This window comes from Nothoprocta perdicaria, unplaced genomic scaffold, assembly GCF_003342845.1.
Source record: "Nothoprocta perdicaria isolate Ctin4 unplaced genomic scaffold, notPer1 scaffold_81, whole genome shotgun sequence".
Classification (NCBI taxonomy): domain Eukaryota; kingdom Metazoa; phylum Chordata; class Aves; order Tinamiformes; family Tinamidae; genus Nothoprocta; species Nothoprocta perdicaria.
The window spans coordinates 2,385,154-2,399,196 of record NW_020456099.1 but is presented as its reverse complement, the minus strand read 5'-3'; the positions used below and the strand labels follow the sequence as shown (position 1 = coordinate 2,399,196).

The 14,043-nt window shown below is 37.2% G+C and overlaps 1 long non-coding RNA gene across 3 annotated transcripts; it reads right to left on the bottom strand.

Moving 5' to 3' along the window:
• Window positions 1-357: 357 nt before the first annotated feature.
• On the bottom strand, window positions 358-10,968 carry LOC112958157. 3 transcript variants are annotated; one of them, XR_003251360.1, is made up of 4 exons: window positions 10,913-10,968; window positions 10,149-10,358; window positions 3,256-3,288; window positions 358-1,302 (listed from the first exon to the last, which is right to left on the bottom strand). It is a non-coding gene; the product is annotated as an uncharacterized LOC112958157 (long non-coding RNA). The 3 variants fall into 3 exon arrangements; XR_003251361.1 differs by lacking the exon at window positions 3,256-3,288 and having other exon boundaries at window positions 10,135-10,358; XR_003251362.1 differs by lacking the exon at window positions 3,256-3,288.
• Window positions 10,969-14,043: the final 3,075 nt, after the last annotated feature.

The following is a 14,043-nucleotide window of genomic DNA, read 5'->3' as shown; positions in this document are numbered from 1 at the left end:
TGGATGGAGACCATTTGATCATTTACAGTTTTGCAGGCAGACTGCATACATTTTGGGCACACCGGCTTTGTCCCAGTGCCGCAGAGGAGCTGGGAGCCCGCGCTGAACCGTGCAGGATCAATGTTTAAGCCACTGCTCGGTGCGATGATGCATTCAGCAAACAAGGTTATACCAGTAAACGCAATCCCCTGATTTCAAGAATTGCAGGTACTAGGTTTCCTGAACCTGCTCTTGTGTATGAAGTGTGGATATTTGGTCTGGGGGGCACAAATGGGAAAAGCATGGRCAAACGTAGTTTTCTGGCTTAATAACCAGTGAGTACCGATAGTGGCTGGGGAATTTTCTTGCCATAGCACACGACTGGTGGAGAGCATGTCTTTGAAATATTATATTGCTTACAAAATATGTTAAACTTAATAGATGTAAATGGAACCAGTCGCACTCCCAGCAAAGTATCACATATTAATTCCAGACCTTTCTTAGGTTTCATATAAATATAGTCATCATATTACATTCATAGTGATGCAATTTCCACCTATAAATTATCTGAAAATCAATTCAGTAAGCTAATACTCCTATTATTAACTAAAACAACCATATAGTATTCTCAAAATGTTCTTGACAGACTCCTAAACAGTGGATAGACTGGTCCATTAATCCTTCTCTAGACACAGCAATTTGGAAGATCAGTTAATTATGTGTGTCTTTTCCATCATCAATGAAGTTTATAGGTCTGTACCTCAGTCATTCTAACATTTGGTTAGAGTCTCAAACAAACAAGAAATAAAAGAATATTATTGCAATTTGTGCAAAAATAAACATCTACAGAGAGGAAAAKATATGCATTTGACTCTATCAGTCATCCATTCATTCAGTTTTRAAGAATTAATTTGTTTTGAGTTAGATTTCTGATTTTTGCCAGAGATGACATTGGCAAGCTTACAAAATTTAACAGTTTTGGAAGGGACACGAGATAATGTCTGCTCATGTTGAACTTCCCAAATCTGTGGTTTGCTATGCCTTCTTATCAACTAGTGTCTAAAACACAACAAAAACTCTACCGAACCATGTAATAACAGCACAYTGAACAATAAAGGATGCACATCTGATAAAGTAGGATTAATTCCACCCTTTTCCCCTCTTTTCAGTGACAAGCACTTTCTATCACTCAGTGACTGAGAACTGCATTGTATTGTGGAACTCCAGAGCTGTATCCATTTTATCACTTTTTTATAGGTTAGGAAGACAACTTTTATGAGATTCACATCTAGTGAACTTGTCTCCAAAGCCCAGGGGGAAYACCTGAGAGAGAAAGAAAAATAAATAAAATAAATAAATCTGGACAAAGACCCCCATTTTGTGGTTGGATATAGTCACACAGCTCCTGACTATATGCCTATCCTCAACTCATCATTTGATGTTAACAAAGCCGTGCAGAGAAGAAAAAGTCAACTTTGTAWATCCATATGCTCTAGATATCCTCCCACAATAAAAAAACTTTATTCTTACCCTAGCTATTTTAATCACAAACTGTTGTGGGAGTAGGGAGGMGCAAGAAGGGAAGGCACTAAGGCAGGATACATTGAATTTTGAGGCTCTAACAAGCCAAATAAAAGGCTGTGGGATCCCTACACATATATATACAGCATCATGAGTGCAACTGATGTCATGAATGTTTTTTCTTTGGGAAGATTGTTGGCTACTGCAWGATGCCAAGGGCTACGATACTAGGATGCCAAGTAGTTGTCAGCAGGAGAAGCAGCAAGCATAATTCACAGTCAAATCTGCACTTCAGCTTAGCAGAAACCTCAGTTTATCAGAAGTTCTTAATCAATTTTTATCTATAAGCACTTACAGTATCTTAGGTGCTCTCCAGARTTAAACACCAAAGTGAAAGACTGATGATCGCTGTCAATTCCAACCTATTCTTAATCCTCTCCTTTCCCAGCAAAARGAAAGGAAGAGTCTTTCAGCCTTTCCTTTATCCCAGAGACTGACTAGATGTCTTCTGCTCAGACCATACCAGGGAACTTGATACAGGGAACCTGTTCTGTTTTAAAATTTGACACCAAGATAGCATCCTAAACAAAGGATTAAAACAACTAATTTATTTCTTTTATACCTATTATAAAGTAGAACCRCCTCACCAAGACAAATTGAGGAATGAAGTATGAGAAGGGGGTATCACATTCTTGGGAAAGGGGTTCATGGCCAATAAGCAAGGGAGAAATTTTAGCCAGGATCTCTTACAACCCTAGTCCATGCTTTACTGAAAAGGGGACACGTGCTCCTAGCATGTTGCTTTGGCTGTTGAAGACGACCACCTCAATCACAATGATTTGCTCCAGGGAAGGTTTCATAGCTGTAATTTCATTTTGGCATGAAATGTCTTTCAAAAAAAAAAAATATATAGATTTTAATTGTCCTGGAAGGATGGACTGCAAAGAGAAACACTCCTCTTGGCCTTTTCTGCTGATACTTAGCTTAATGTGCATTCTTCTCTAAATAGACCTCTCAGTTATTTATTTCCTCTGTGCATGATAGACAACACATATACACCAGTTCAGAAGCTARGAGTTCTATATAATGCTGTTGCTAGGGCAAGTCAATACCCCTGAGACCCCAACCTGATTTGTAAATGAGCAAAAAGGAAAAACTACATGAATGTAATTATTATTTGTGCAAGTTGGACCCACTTAGGTCAAGGTTTTCCCGATGAGACAACTGACTCCAGGAACCTCAGTGTTGTGCAAATCTGGGTTCAGTGTGACGACTCAATTTTTTTGATTTGCAAAAGCAAAATGCTTTTGCATTTTGTTTCAGTCCCTAAGCTCCTAATAYTCTTCATGGGAATCAAGGCACTGTTCCTGTATCATGTGTATCATAAAAAAACAACATGAACTCTCTCAGAAATCAATGGAAATTTTTCAAGTGGGATGCACCACACCTATTCAGYTTATCTTGTTTTAATCTGTGATCAGGGAAGAGAACAACTATTCCCCCCAAATCCCTGTTTTCCCTGAATTAAGCACATCAAATTCACTKTTAAGCTTCTTCATCAGTCTTAGAATATAGATTAATAAAATGTCAAAGATACATTTAAAAAGAGTTATTTTAGGTTCATAAAAGTATTTAAAAGCTTGCCTACTGGAAATTTTCTTATGAAAAATCTGATTTTGATCCTCTGTCATGTTGCATGATTTTAAAATATATGAAAATATTTTAATAAAACTATTTCTAACAAAAGGAACATACCTATTTATTCAAGCTACCACATAGGCCTCAAACCTAAAAAAAAAAAACTGTGTTATTTTTAATAGAGAATTATACATATAACCATAATTGAAAAGGGAGTTTATAGTGTCAGGAAATCAATATTGACTGCAGAACTCAGCAGTTATGTTTATGGTTGCAAATGTAAATAAATAAATAAAATAGCAAAAGTATTAATTTCTAAAAGACTTTCTGCAGTGAGGAGGTGCCAGATAGCCTCACTGCAGGATATTTGGCTCAGCAAGCATTTGTTTCAGTTGTCCTTTTCAATTTGTTCTTCACACCAAATATCCAATATCTGCAAAGCAAATGCTTGTCTAGAGCAGAAAACTACAGCCTAATACTGATATAGACATTCAATCTTAAGCACAGTGTGCTTAATTTAATTACAGAGGAATATATTGTTAAGAGCTTCRAATTAGGGAAAGCCTCAAAACCATCTGCTTACACTTTCCATTTTAGCAATTTTGTCTGTGCATTTTCTTCTTTCTTCAGTTCAGAACAATTTTTCATACCCCCCAAAATAATGCAAATGGGATTTTCCAACTGTCCCCTGCCCTTTATGACAGCTAAATGTTACATAGTGTTCTTATAACTGCGATGTGCGACGATGCCAGGAAAAACAATAGCTGTATTTATGAAATATATTATTGTGGGATCCAGCTCACAATTCAGAGACTTCATAGCTGGAATCTAAGTTATTTGCCAGCATGCACTCAGTGGATATTAATCCATGTTTTGACTGCAAATCAGTTTTTAACATGTTATGTTCTTCTTTGTTAATTGACAAACAAGTTTTGTAGAAAAAAAATTATGAATAGACCATTTTCCTTTGCAAACAAGCAGTGATAAACTGCTTAAATCTTAGGTCTTCTCTTAGAGTTTATAGGTACTTCAGCTAGTATTTTGCCAGTACATGTATTTGTTGGTCTCAGAATTCCCCCTCCCATGATAATTAATTTCTCAAAGATGTGCAATCTTCCAAAATTTCATGACACTTCCTAGAAAATGATTCTCAGCCTGTCTTACAAGCTGCATTCATTTAATTCAGTCACAGACAGATTGCACCAGTTTGCTCTCTTTACAGATATAATTATACCATTCACTAAGTCATAGTTTCTCTGTGAGTGACAATTTTCTGGCATGCTAATGTACAGCTCAGAAAGTGCCACTTTCTGCCTTTAAGCAATGCTAAGTGAACTCCACAACATGGACAAGGCAAAGGGATCTTCCAGGAATGAGGAGGTGGCTRTGAAGACCCATCTCCAAGCAATCATTTGCCAGGTGAAATTCTTGCAGAAATACYGTAGACTAATAGAGATTGAAAGGCACTGTGGGAGGTCCTCTGTCGAACTGCACGCAACCAAAAACCAAAGCCACGGAGCAAACAGGAGATGTCCTCTACTGGGAAATCCATGCCACTCAACAGGAACCCACAAGAATCCAGTCTCACCAGTAATTAGGAGATTTTGGACAGAGCTCTGAAGTTGAAATTAAGTGGTTCTTTCAACCCCAATAATCATACACAGTTTAGGGAATGTGAGAATGTTGATTTTTCAAGTGCACAAAGCTGTTTTGCTAGTGCTATTAAACTACTTTGATGCTGCAMGAAGACTGTCATTAACTCTTCCCTAGAAGAACTACCTAAGAAAAATATATCACTGTGCACTGCTGCCTCCGAAACATGCCACACTCAGCTCACATCAGGAAAACTGAATTCCTCGAGTCACTACTAATGACTGTTTTCATTTTCCTTYTCCTTATTATTAGAGTAGAAGTCTCTAGTTTGGTAAAAGTCAAATCTATCTGGATAGGCATTACTCAAATATTTCTACTTCTGATTCTCTAATTAGACTGGGCAAGAGAGACTATTTTTATATTCAGCTGATTTTACGCACTGCAATATTCTTATTTTACTTCTAAAGTTCCCATGTCTATTTTAAAACATTCCTCCTAAAAGATTAACTCCTTGAATCAAAAAAATAAAAAAGATAAGTTGAGAACTTTGGTCATTTATAATCAGTGATTCAAAGCAGGACACTAGAGACAGCTGAAACAATAGAAGAGCTGAAGAAAAGGGCAGGAAAGGGTTTTGTTGCTCAGATTTCAASAGAACACAAGGTAATATTTCCACATCCAGCATGGGTTCTCCATAAAAAGTCTGCAAGCAGGATATCTAGCGTCTCCATCTCCCTGACCTAAAGCACACATGCAACACTCATTTGCCAAGAGACATGGGAGTTTTCAAACTAACCTGTGCACAAAGATAACTTTAAACAATTATTGTTCTAACTTTCCCTCCTGATCTCGCACACAAAGTTGTATTTTAATAGGTTAATAAAATATTTTCCCATTATATATGAACTAGTTTTTGATAAGAAGCAGTTATCGTGTGGTTTTGTCCAAGTATTAYGACAGTTTGATGTGATGCCTCCTCATAAGTTTGTAGATATTTGCTACTTTGCCCCAATAGGCCACAAAAGGGGAAGCACATGTACTTCACTCTCTCCACTGGGCCATAATAATAATAATAATAAAATGRTAACACACACACTTTCAAACTTTTTATAAAAAGACATCTCAAGTCATTTCTAGTTCAGTTCTAGTTCACTGCTGGCAGATGAGGCCGCTGTCTGCTGCCAAGGCAAATTGAGCATCTCTGCTCCCTTTTGTTTCCCAGCCTTATTAGGGGGCTGAGAAGACCTAAGAGGGACCTGAATTTGGTTATGGGCATGCCCTACATGCACCTGGCCTTCCTAGCTCGGAAGATCCTGCATTTGCAAGTTTGGAGCCTAGCAAATGCTGCACTAGGCCGAGCTAATTGCTGCAAAATAGTTCTGGAGTCACCAACGGAGCAAGAGTTTTTACCATTGCCATGAGAAGTGATGCTGAAAAGGAGAAAATTGGCCCAGATGGACCTTGACGAGGTGTACAGAACACATTTGTTTTCACGTGTTCTTTTATGCAGGACCAATTTGTCAYTGTGCTTGCTTATAATTAGTTATTTGTGTTTGCACAGGCCACATGCCACCATATGGCCAGCAGCCGCTTGAGAGGACAGACCTGTAGGCACAACTGCTGCTGGCGTACGAGGGCATTGCAAGGATTTTGAAACATTATCACACTAGTGAGACATCACATTTCTGTCAGTGCCAGGRCCTGGGCATAAAATCCTGCGTTTTCCCTGTACAGAATCATAATGTTGCAAACACTGAGAGGAAAGGCTGAATCTTTCCTTCTTACTTGGATGCAAATCATGTCTCCAGCTCCTGTGAGAGGAACAAAGAACTAGAGAGGAGGGATTCAGGGCCGTGCTTTCACCTGCCCTCTGTTTAACTAATTTATACCATGATATAACTAACACCTCCTCAGATTTTTCACTTGCCTATACCATGAGTTGATTTGATAGGTCATTCATGTATGAAAACATGAGGTCATCCCTTTTTTATTCAGCCTTGTACTCTGAAAAGCATGTTTGTGTTCAACCAGAAATTTTGAGAAAGAAAGAAGTCAGGTTTAATGAAACTAAAATAATTTTATGATAGCAAAAATATAAATCTGAGACTGTGTGGGAAAATAAATGCTGTCCTCCTCTGCCACATATATATATATATATATATATATATTTTAATATTTTAAGTGAATCTCTGTATTACATCCAGCACAAATCTGGAAAAGCCCCAGAAATTTTTAAATGGCTGCAATAAAACTCGATGGTATTCTTGGGTAGGAAGTATTAGACAGATGGAGGGAACCCTATTAATATCCAGCAACGCATCAAGCCATGCAATTACACCCTGTCGCCAGGTTTCACTTACTAATGCTTTGCTAGGTATTAAGCTACACAGAACCACCTATTTTGACAGCTGTCATTAAATTACATTCCGCCTGATATCCCGGTAGTTATCGTAAGATCATCTGCTCATTACACAAAGTAGAAGTTTCATGTACTAACAAGGAACAATCGGGATTTACAACAGGACTGAAAGCCTGTTCCAAGTTCACAGTGAAACAGGCAGCGTTACACTAGTCTCCAGGTACAGCATTTACTGATATTCCCTGGTTTAACCCTGAAAGTTGCATTTACCTATTGAGAAAGAAGGTCCTGGAAGGTCAGGACTAACACAGAACCCACTTGGAAGCCAAAGGCAGCCTTTTTCCAAGAAAGGAACTTAATGGCAGTAGAAGCCCCAGTTCCAAAGTATTCCAGTTAAACACATRTAAGTCCACAGGGCCAAGCAGGTGCCTTCCTGGGTTAGTACTCAAGTAGAGTCCCCCAGACCTTTCTCAGTGCCCAAACCAGCCCAGCCTCACTGGCTTTCTCTGCAAATAAATGCTATTTCTCCTCTTGTATGCAGTTCAGATATTGCTGGGATTTCCTAAAGTGGCCTTGCAGTGAGAACAACTATTGAACTATTGAAGACTGCAACCCATCATTGCTGTCAAAGAGTATTCGGATCTTTAGTTTGTGGTTCTCCTTTCYCATCCACTCTAATTTCATTAATTAATTTAGCAACAGATCTGTTTTAAGAGATGAAGTAATGAAGGAAGGTGTTAGAAGCTGGGGCTCAGTACTGTCTAGTGCAAACTATAGCATTATTTCCTAGAAAAACTCTCATTTTCCAGATAATAGTTTTTCCATTGATTTCCATCTCACAACATCAGAATTACAAACTGCTACTTGCCAGAATCACAGTTACAATATACATAAGTATATGACCATCCATTATATAAATTTATCAATTAGAGACTGAATACACTCTTACAATCAACTTTCTATATCACTATAACATTCCACGTATGTTGTTGTTCTAATTCAGTCTGTAATTATATAATGGGTAATGACTATTTGTTAATGAGGTCGCAGAACTTGCTCAGARTTATTTTCTTGGTCATATTAATGAAAAACCTCAAGGTCAAAAGTGAAAAAGAATCATTCCTAATTTATTATTTTAAATGCATTCTGGTCAGCATTATCTATGCAATAGTTTTCCTGACTCATGTTTTGCCTAACTGTATTTCTCGAGCTCTTGCTTTGAGCAAGTTGAAACATGCAATTGATGCGACTGTTTTATATGCTAGGAGATCGGAAAAAAACAACATCTGAATCCATGTTTCTCCTTGCACTGAACTGCAGCAATATTTTTCKTATACATTTTCAATTGAATCTATGCAACACATTTCCTTTTAAGAGAAGGGAAGAGGCCAGATGACGGCATGCTTCATACCAGGATGGAAATGATTAGATAGTCATATTTTTCCAAAAGCCAAACAATTCTACTATAGGAATTGCTGCTGTGGATAAAGATCTGTTGTCCCTTTCTTTTCAGAAATTTTGCCTAGTAGAAACATCTTTAGGYTCTCACTTAAGATGCTGGCTTACTGAAACTATTACGGGGAAGTTGGGTTCCACGCATATGAAAAAGAAATTAAATACAAGCAAAACACCAAAAAAACCCCAACATTTCAGTAAAAGATTGCGTGTGAAGATAAACCAGTAGCACTTCCACATACCTAGTACAAAGCACACCCTGTATTAATGTAAATGCCAAACAGAGCAATTTCTATGATCCTTCAGGCACAGTCAGCTCAGATTTTGTTGGATCAAGAATTAGCTTGGAGAGTAACAAAAACCAGACTTTAAGTCAATTTCATTTGCAGAGATTAAAGCAAAAAAGATTAAATGAAGAGCAAACGTGGCGGAAATTAAAGTTTGTATATCAACATTGTCCCTACTCTTGCAAACTTTTCCCGTGCTGTAAATCTTCTCAAATTATGCCTTTATTTTTCCCCCCTCCTGCACATCCTGGCTTGATGAAAGGTAGCAGTATTTTACAGATGTTATAAGTTGTGTAAAAATAATTGCTAGCCTTGGGAATTCTTTTTTCTTTGATTGGCATTTAAAATCCAGGAAATTTAATTAAAAATGCATATATCGTAATTGCAAAGCCTAGTTTTCTTCAACACTTTGCCTTCACAACTAAATCATGTCTTCTTTTTTTTCCATCCTACAGGACAACTCTGGGGTAACTAACATGAACTATTAAACACGAACTGTGTTAAAAGTCACCAATGCAATGTCAAAGCTTTATTGATTTTACTTTTTTGCCCCTGCCAAACCAAGTCACAAGCAATTAAGGACAATACAGTTGGGAATTCCTAATCCCTAACACAGCATACTGTAAACATTAAGCTACCAGTCAGAGGTCTCTTCAGGGATACTCAGCTTGTATAATCCTGAAGATAGCTAAAGCTTGAGACCTTTAAACTCATTTCCTGGCAGACCAGAAATCCCTCTTGAAGCATATTTGTGACTGCCTTCCCCCCCCCCCCCCGGTACTCATAACCATGGATAATATATTTTAAAGCTATTTAATTAAAAAAGTTTTTTTTAATTTTTTTTTAAATTTATTATTTATTTTTTAAAGTGTGTGTGGAGGGAGGTGTCTGCACAAGCAGATTTGTATAATAAGGATGAGTATGTTCTGGAGAAAGCATATGATATTAATTCTTCTCCAAGGAATCTGGAATCCAAGAAATACAGAATTCACAGTAATAAAAATAAATAAAAAAATGCAATGCTGCCCAGCAACTTAAATTAACTAAATATGAAAATCTTGCCTTGCTTTTGGTTTCCATAGCACAAATCTGACAACTTTCCATGCTCTATGGCCAGAAATTCTCAGTTTTCAGAGCAACACTAAGAAAAATCCATTTCATTAGACTACCAAGAAATGTGCTGTCAATGTGTCAGGATCCCTGGCAATCCTCAATATTTTTATAAGCACTTCAGATGCAACCTAGACACAGATCATGCTGAAATCCTTTCCTTCTTTGGACACACTGAAAGCTTAATCCTACCTTTTTCTTCTTACCAGTATCTGGACAGGATGACTTGGACAGCACCTTCACGTGCAGTCGGACAGCAATTCTTCTCCAGCTTCACCATTTCTGCTGTATGTCTTCGTACTACAGTAGCTTAAGAGAGAGACTCTGCACTGGAATTCAGGAGGTCTGGATCTCCTGATAGTCGCTGGAATAATTTGGGATAATTCACTTCCCTTCTCAAAGTATAGTTTTCCTCTCTGTAAAACAGAAATTATGATATCTCCTCCATGGTCCACGTTGAAATGAATTGACTAGGCTACTGCTATTACCCATGGTTTWAAGTCGAAATCATTTCTTAATTTGGCTCACTTATTTGAAGGATCAGTATTTTACAGGATATAAAAATCCATCTAAATTCAAATTTTAAAATGAGTTCCCCTAACTTGTCAAATACATCGTCTTTCTTTAGCAATTCTTAAAGTAGTAAAAATATATTTGTAAAACAAACTACTGTAAAAATATAGTGGTAAAAAACATACTGCTTAAGTATTACAAAGTAATTAATTAGGACTTTAATTACCATTAAAACCATTTTTTTATACAACTTTCTACTAAAAGTAGTTTTTCAAACCTGTAGTAATACATGTGGTATCTTACTGTTCAAAATATAAAGAAGATCTGCTTACAGTTATACTAAATGCCTCTATTTGTGAATAAGTTATTTCTAACTAAATATTACAAAGGAGTTTGTGTTATCACAAGCATTTTTTTAAGAATAAGCAAAATACTTCCAAATGAAATTTGAGCTTACCTATAATCAAAAGACTTTCCAACATTTTGTTTTTTGTCATAATAAAAATCTCTGTTGAGAAGTCACTTCCAGTAGACCTTCCTAGACTCACTTATATATTTGAAAGGGGACTTACATTTTTGGAGAAAAAAGACTCTAGGGTTTTTTTGTTATTGTTGTTTTGTTATCTTAAGGCACCAGATAAAGCATTTTACTTCTCTGGGAGATATACTCATTAAAAATATCTTAAAAAACTTAACAAGGAGGAGATCCTCTAGTGTTCAAAAGGACACTGTTATTGAGTGGCTGCTTTTATTTGTTTAACCAAATTGCTTCATTAATTACAGTCTGCATTAACTCCTCCTCCAAATGAAAGGTAACTGTCAGTCATTCTCTGCTAGGCAATGCTAAAGCAACCTGAGAGAAATAAAAACACATGCCAGAGTTTATGTAGTTAGACTCTAATGCAATAAGTCTAGTTTTACAGTGAAGAGAAAAATTTAATTCTCATAAATGTCCTTTGTGCCTGTCACTGGCTGAACAGACCCAGCAATTGCCTAGGAGTTTTCTATAAATTACCTTAAACATTTTGTTTAATCAAACAAGGAACCAAAAAGCTGTGAGCGATTGTGTTCTGCACAGCTTATCCATGCAAGGAGCCTCTAAGTACTTTCTATATTACACTAGACATAAGGGCAGATTTGTTACTAGAATGACCAAAAATGCAGTATTATAATGTCTTTAGTGGGTTGCACTTGTTCTCCTCTCTCACCTGGTTTCAACACGTTTCTCTTGTAACTTGTGGCCATCACTCTGAAGAGATGCAAAGCTGTAGTTTCTGTCTTAAGGACAGAGCCCTCACTGCAAGGTTAAAAGGAGATTAAAAACAGAAAAGAGCTGAGGAAGAGGGGGAGTGCTCTCTGCACCCTTCTTGCTGCAGCTGTGCTGTATGCAGAAAATAATTTAAGATAGATCCATCCATCCATCCATCCATCCATCCATCCATCCATCCATCCATCCATCGAGGCCCCAAGAAGCAGCATTAAGCCCTTAGTCTCAACTAGGATGTCTCTGCCTGTAGCATTATAGGCAATTTTAGTGATTCCCATCCAAGCACATATCTGGGGTGACTCTGTTTAACCTGTGAGATCTGATCATCTGATCACAGGTGATAAGACTTACAGGCAGAGCTGTGGCTCTAAGGAATAGATAAAAATGATAGTASCGCATTAAGTAAGAGCGTAAAAAGCTCTGCCAAATGTATCTTTTAGTCAGTATAAAGCTACATTAGATCCCAATTTTGTATGATCTTCTACTAGTTCCGTTAACTGCTTGCTAGCTGGTATTTAATAATATCTTTAGGACAAAAGAATACAATTCCTGAATCACACACAGAGAGATCATATTACTGGATTACTAATTACTGGATCTCCTGCAGTTAGCTGCAAACACATTCTGTGATTACTTAGCACCAAACAGATTAGTACAAATGCAAGAACTGATAATTTTATTTCTTTTAGAGGAAAGAGACATTATTATCATTATTATGAATAAAGTCAGCAGAAGTCAATATAACATTGTCCTATAAAAACGAATTATCTTTCTTCCCCTCACCATTGTTTCCGAGCCATGGTTCTTCTGTTCAAGAAACTCTTAGCATCCCAGAAGAAAACATGATCATAAAATCTCAATATTCTGTTTAGTTTCTTATTGATTAGAGAGATTAGAAGGTGATAAGCTTAAGCATACCACAAAGAGGTTCATATATCTCATATTAAATGCATGGAAAAAATAAAATTGCTTCAAGTTGCAGTGGTGTAAAGCAAGATTGGGCTCCGAGGTTTCAATTAACATATTTTCAGAATTCAAGAGTACAATATGGGCTTGTATGTTTTCATTTCCCTCAAACAGAATTATCCCCAACACCAAAGGTTGTTTTTAAATCTGTTAGGCAGCAAAGTGAAATCATTCTTTACTTATTGGGGATAATTACCAGGCTATTCCCATTTCACTGCACTTAAAATACATCTGGGTTGATTAGAGCTTTCCTTCACAGACCTACATCATACAGAAGAAACCGAGGTTACATTATAGCCTTGCCAGCTGCTGACAGTCCAAAAAATTAACTCAGTACTTTCCATTCTTGCTGTCTTGCAGGGATAACCATAGAGGAAATTTTGTGTTCAGCTACCAGGAGAGCTGCTAAGCAGATTTATGAGTTGGATGCAGATCTCAATTGACCATGCATCAGTCTGAAGCTAACGTAAATGGACCCGCTCCAGATGTACGGTAGTGTAAAGGAAATCTTCTTATACCTGTGGGATTTAACCCAGATGAGTTTTCTTGATACTCAGAGATGGTTCTCACCGTGTACCTCTATCACTGGACGAGACATCAACCATTATATGAAGCAGCTGTTGGAATGCCAGGATGCCAAGCTTCCTTATTTTTATGGTCATGGATCTGACTCCCCACAGTTTGACCAAAGGGGGACAGGAAATGCTCTAGAAAATACGAACTATTATATTCTGGGAAATTACACGTGCTGTATTTGTTTATGCTGAGCAGAAGCTCTGAAACCTTATACATGAGCAGATAAGATGCCTATGCTCAGATTTGATGTCCATAGAGTCCTTGGAATGATTAAATCAAGAGGAAAAATATGCAGGAGGAGGAAATGAGTTTCTTCCCCCACACTCTTTTCTCTTTGTTCCTGTCTCAATAGCTTCTGAAACCTCACCACTGCTTTCCATAATCCTAACTGTGACTCTCCACTTCTCCGTAATGGATGCTGGCCAAAGGGAAGTTAGAGAGCAGAATAACAAGATGCTAAAATACAGTTTTTGTACTTCTGAAGGATTTGGATGAAAGAGCAAGCTAAAAGGAGACCAAATGTGTACTGTGAAAAAACTAGTATTATCACAGATTTAGGAAGTCTATATGCCAAAAAGACATGAAAATTACAGCTGGGCACAGAACAAACTTCTGGTCCYGCAAGACTTTGGAATTAACATTTGAAATCTACCCTGAACCAGGGATCCAGAGAGGAGGAAACCGTATCAGAGCAGCGCAAAAAAATCGGACTTATCATTTGAATTGTCAAATTTTTATATCTGCAYTTTATTTCTCCTTTACTATAAATTCTACTTTAA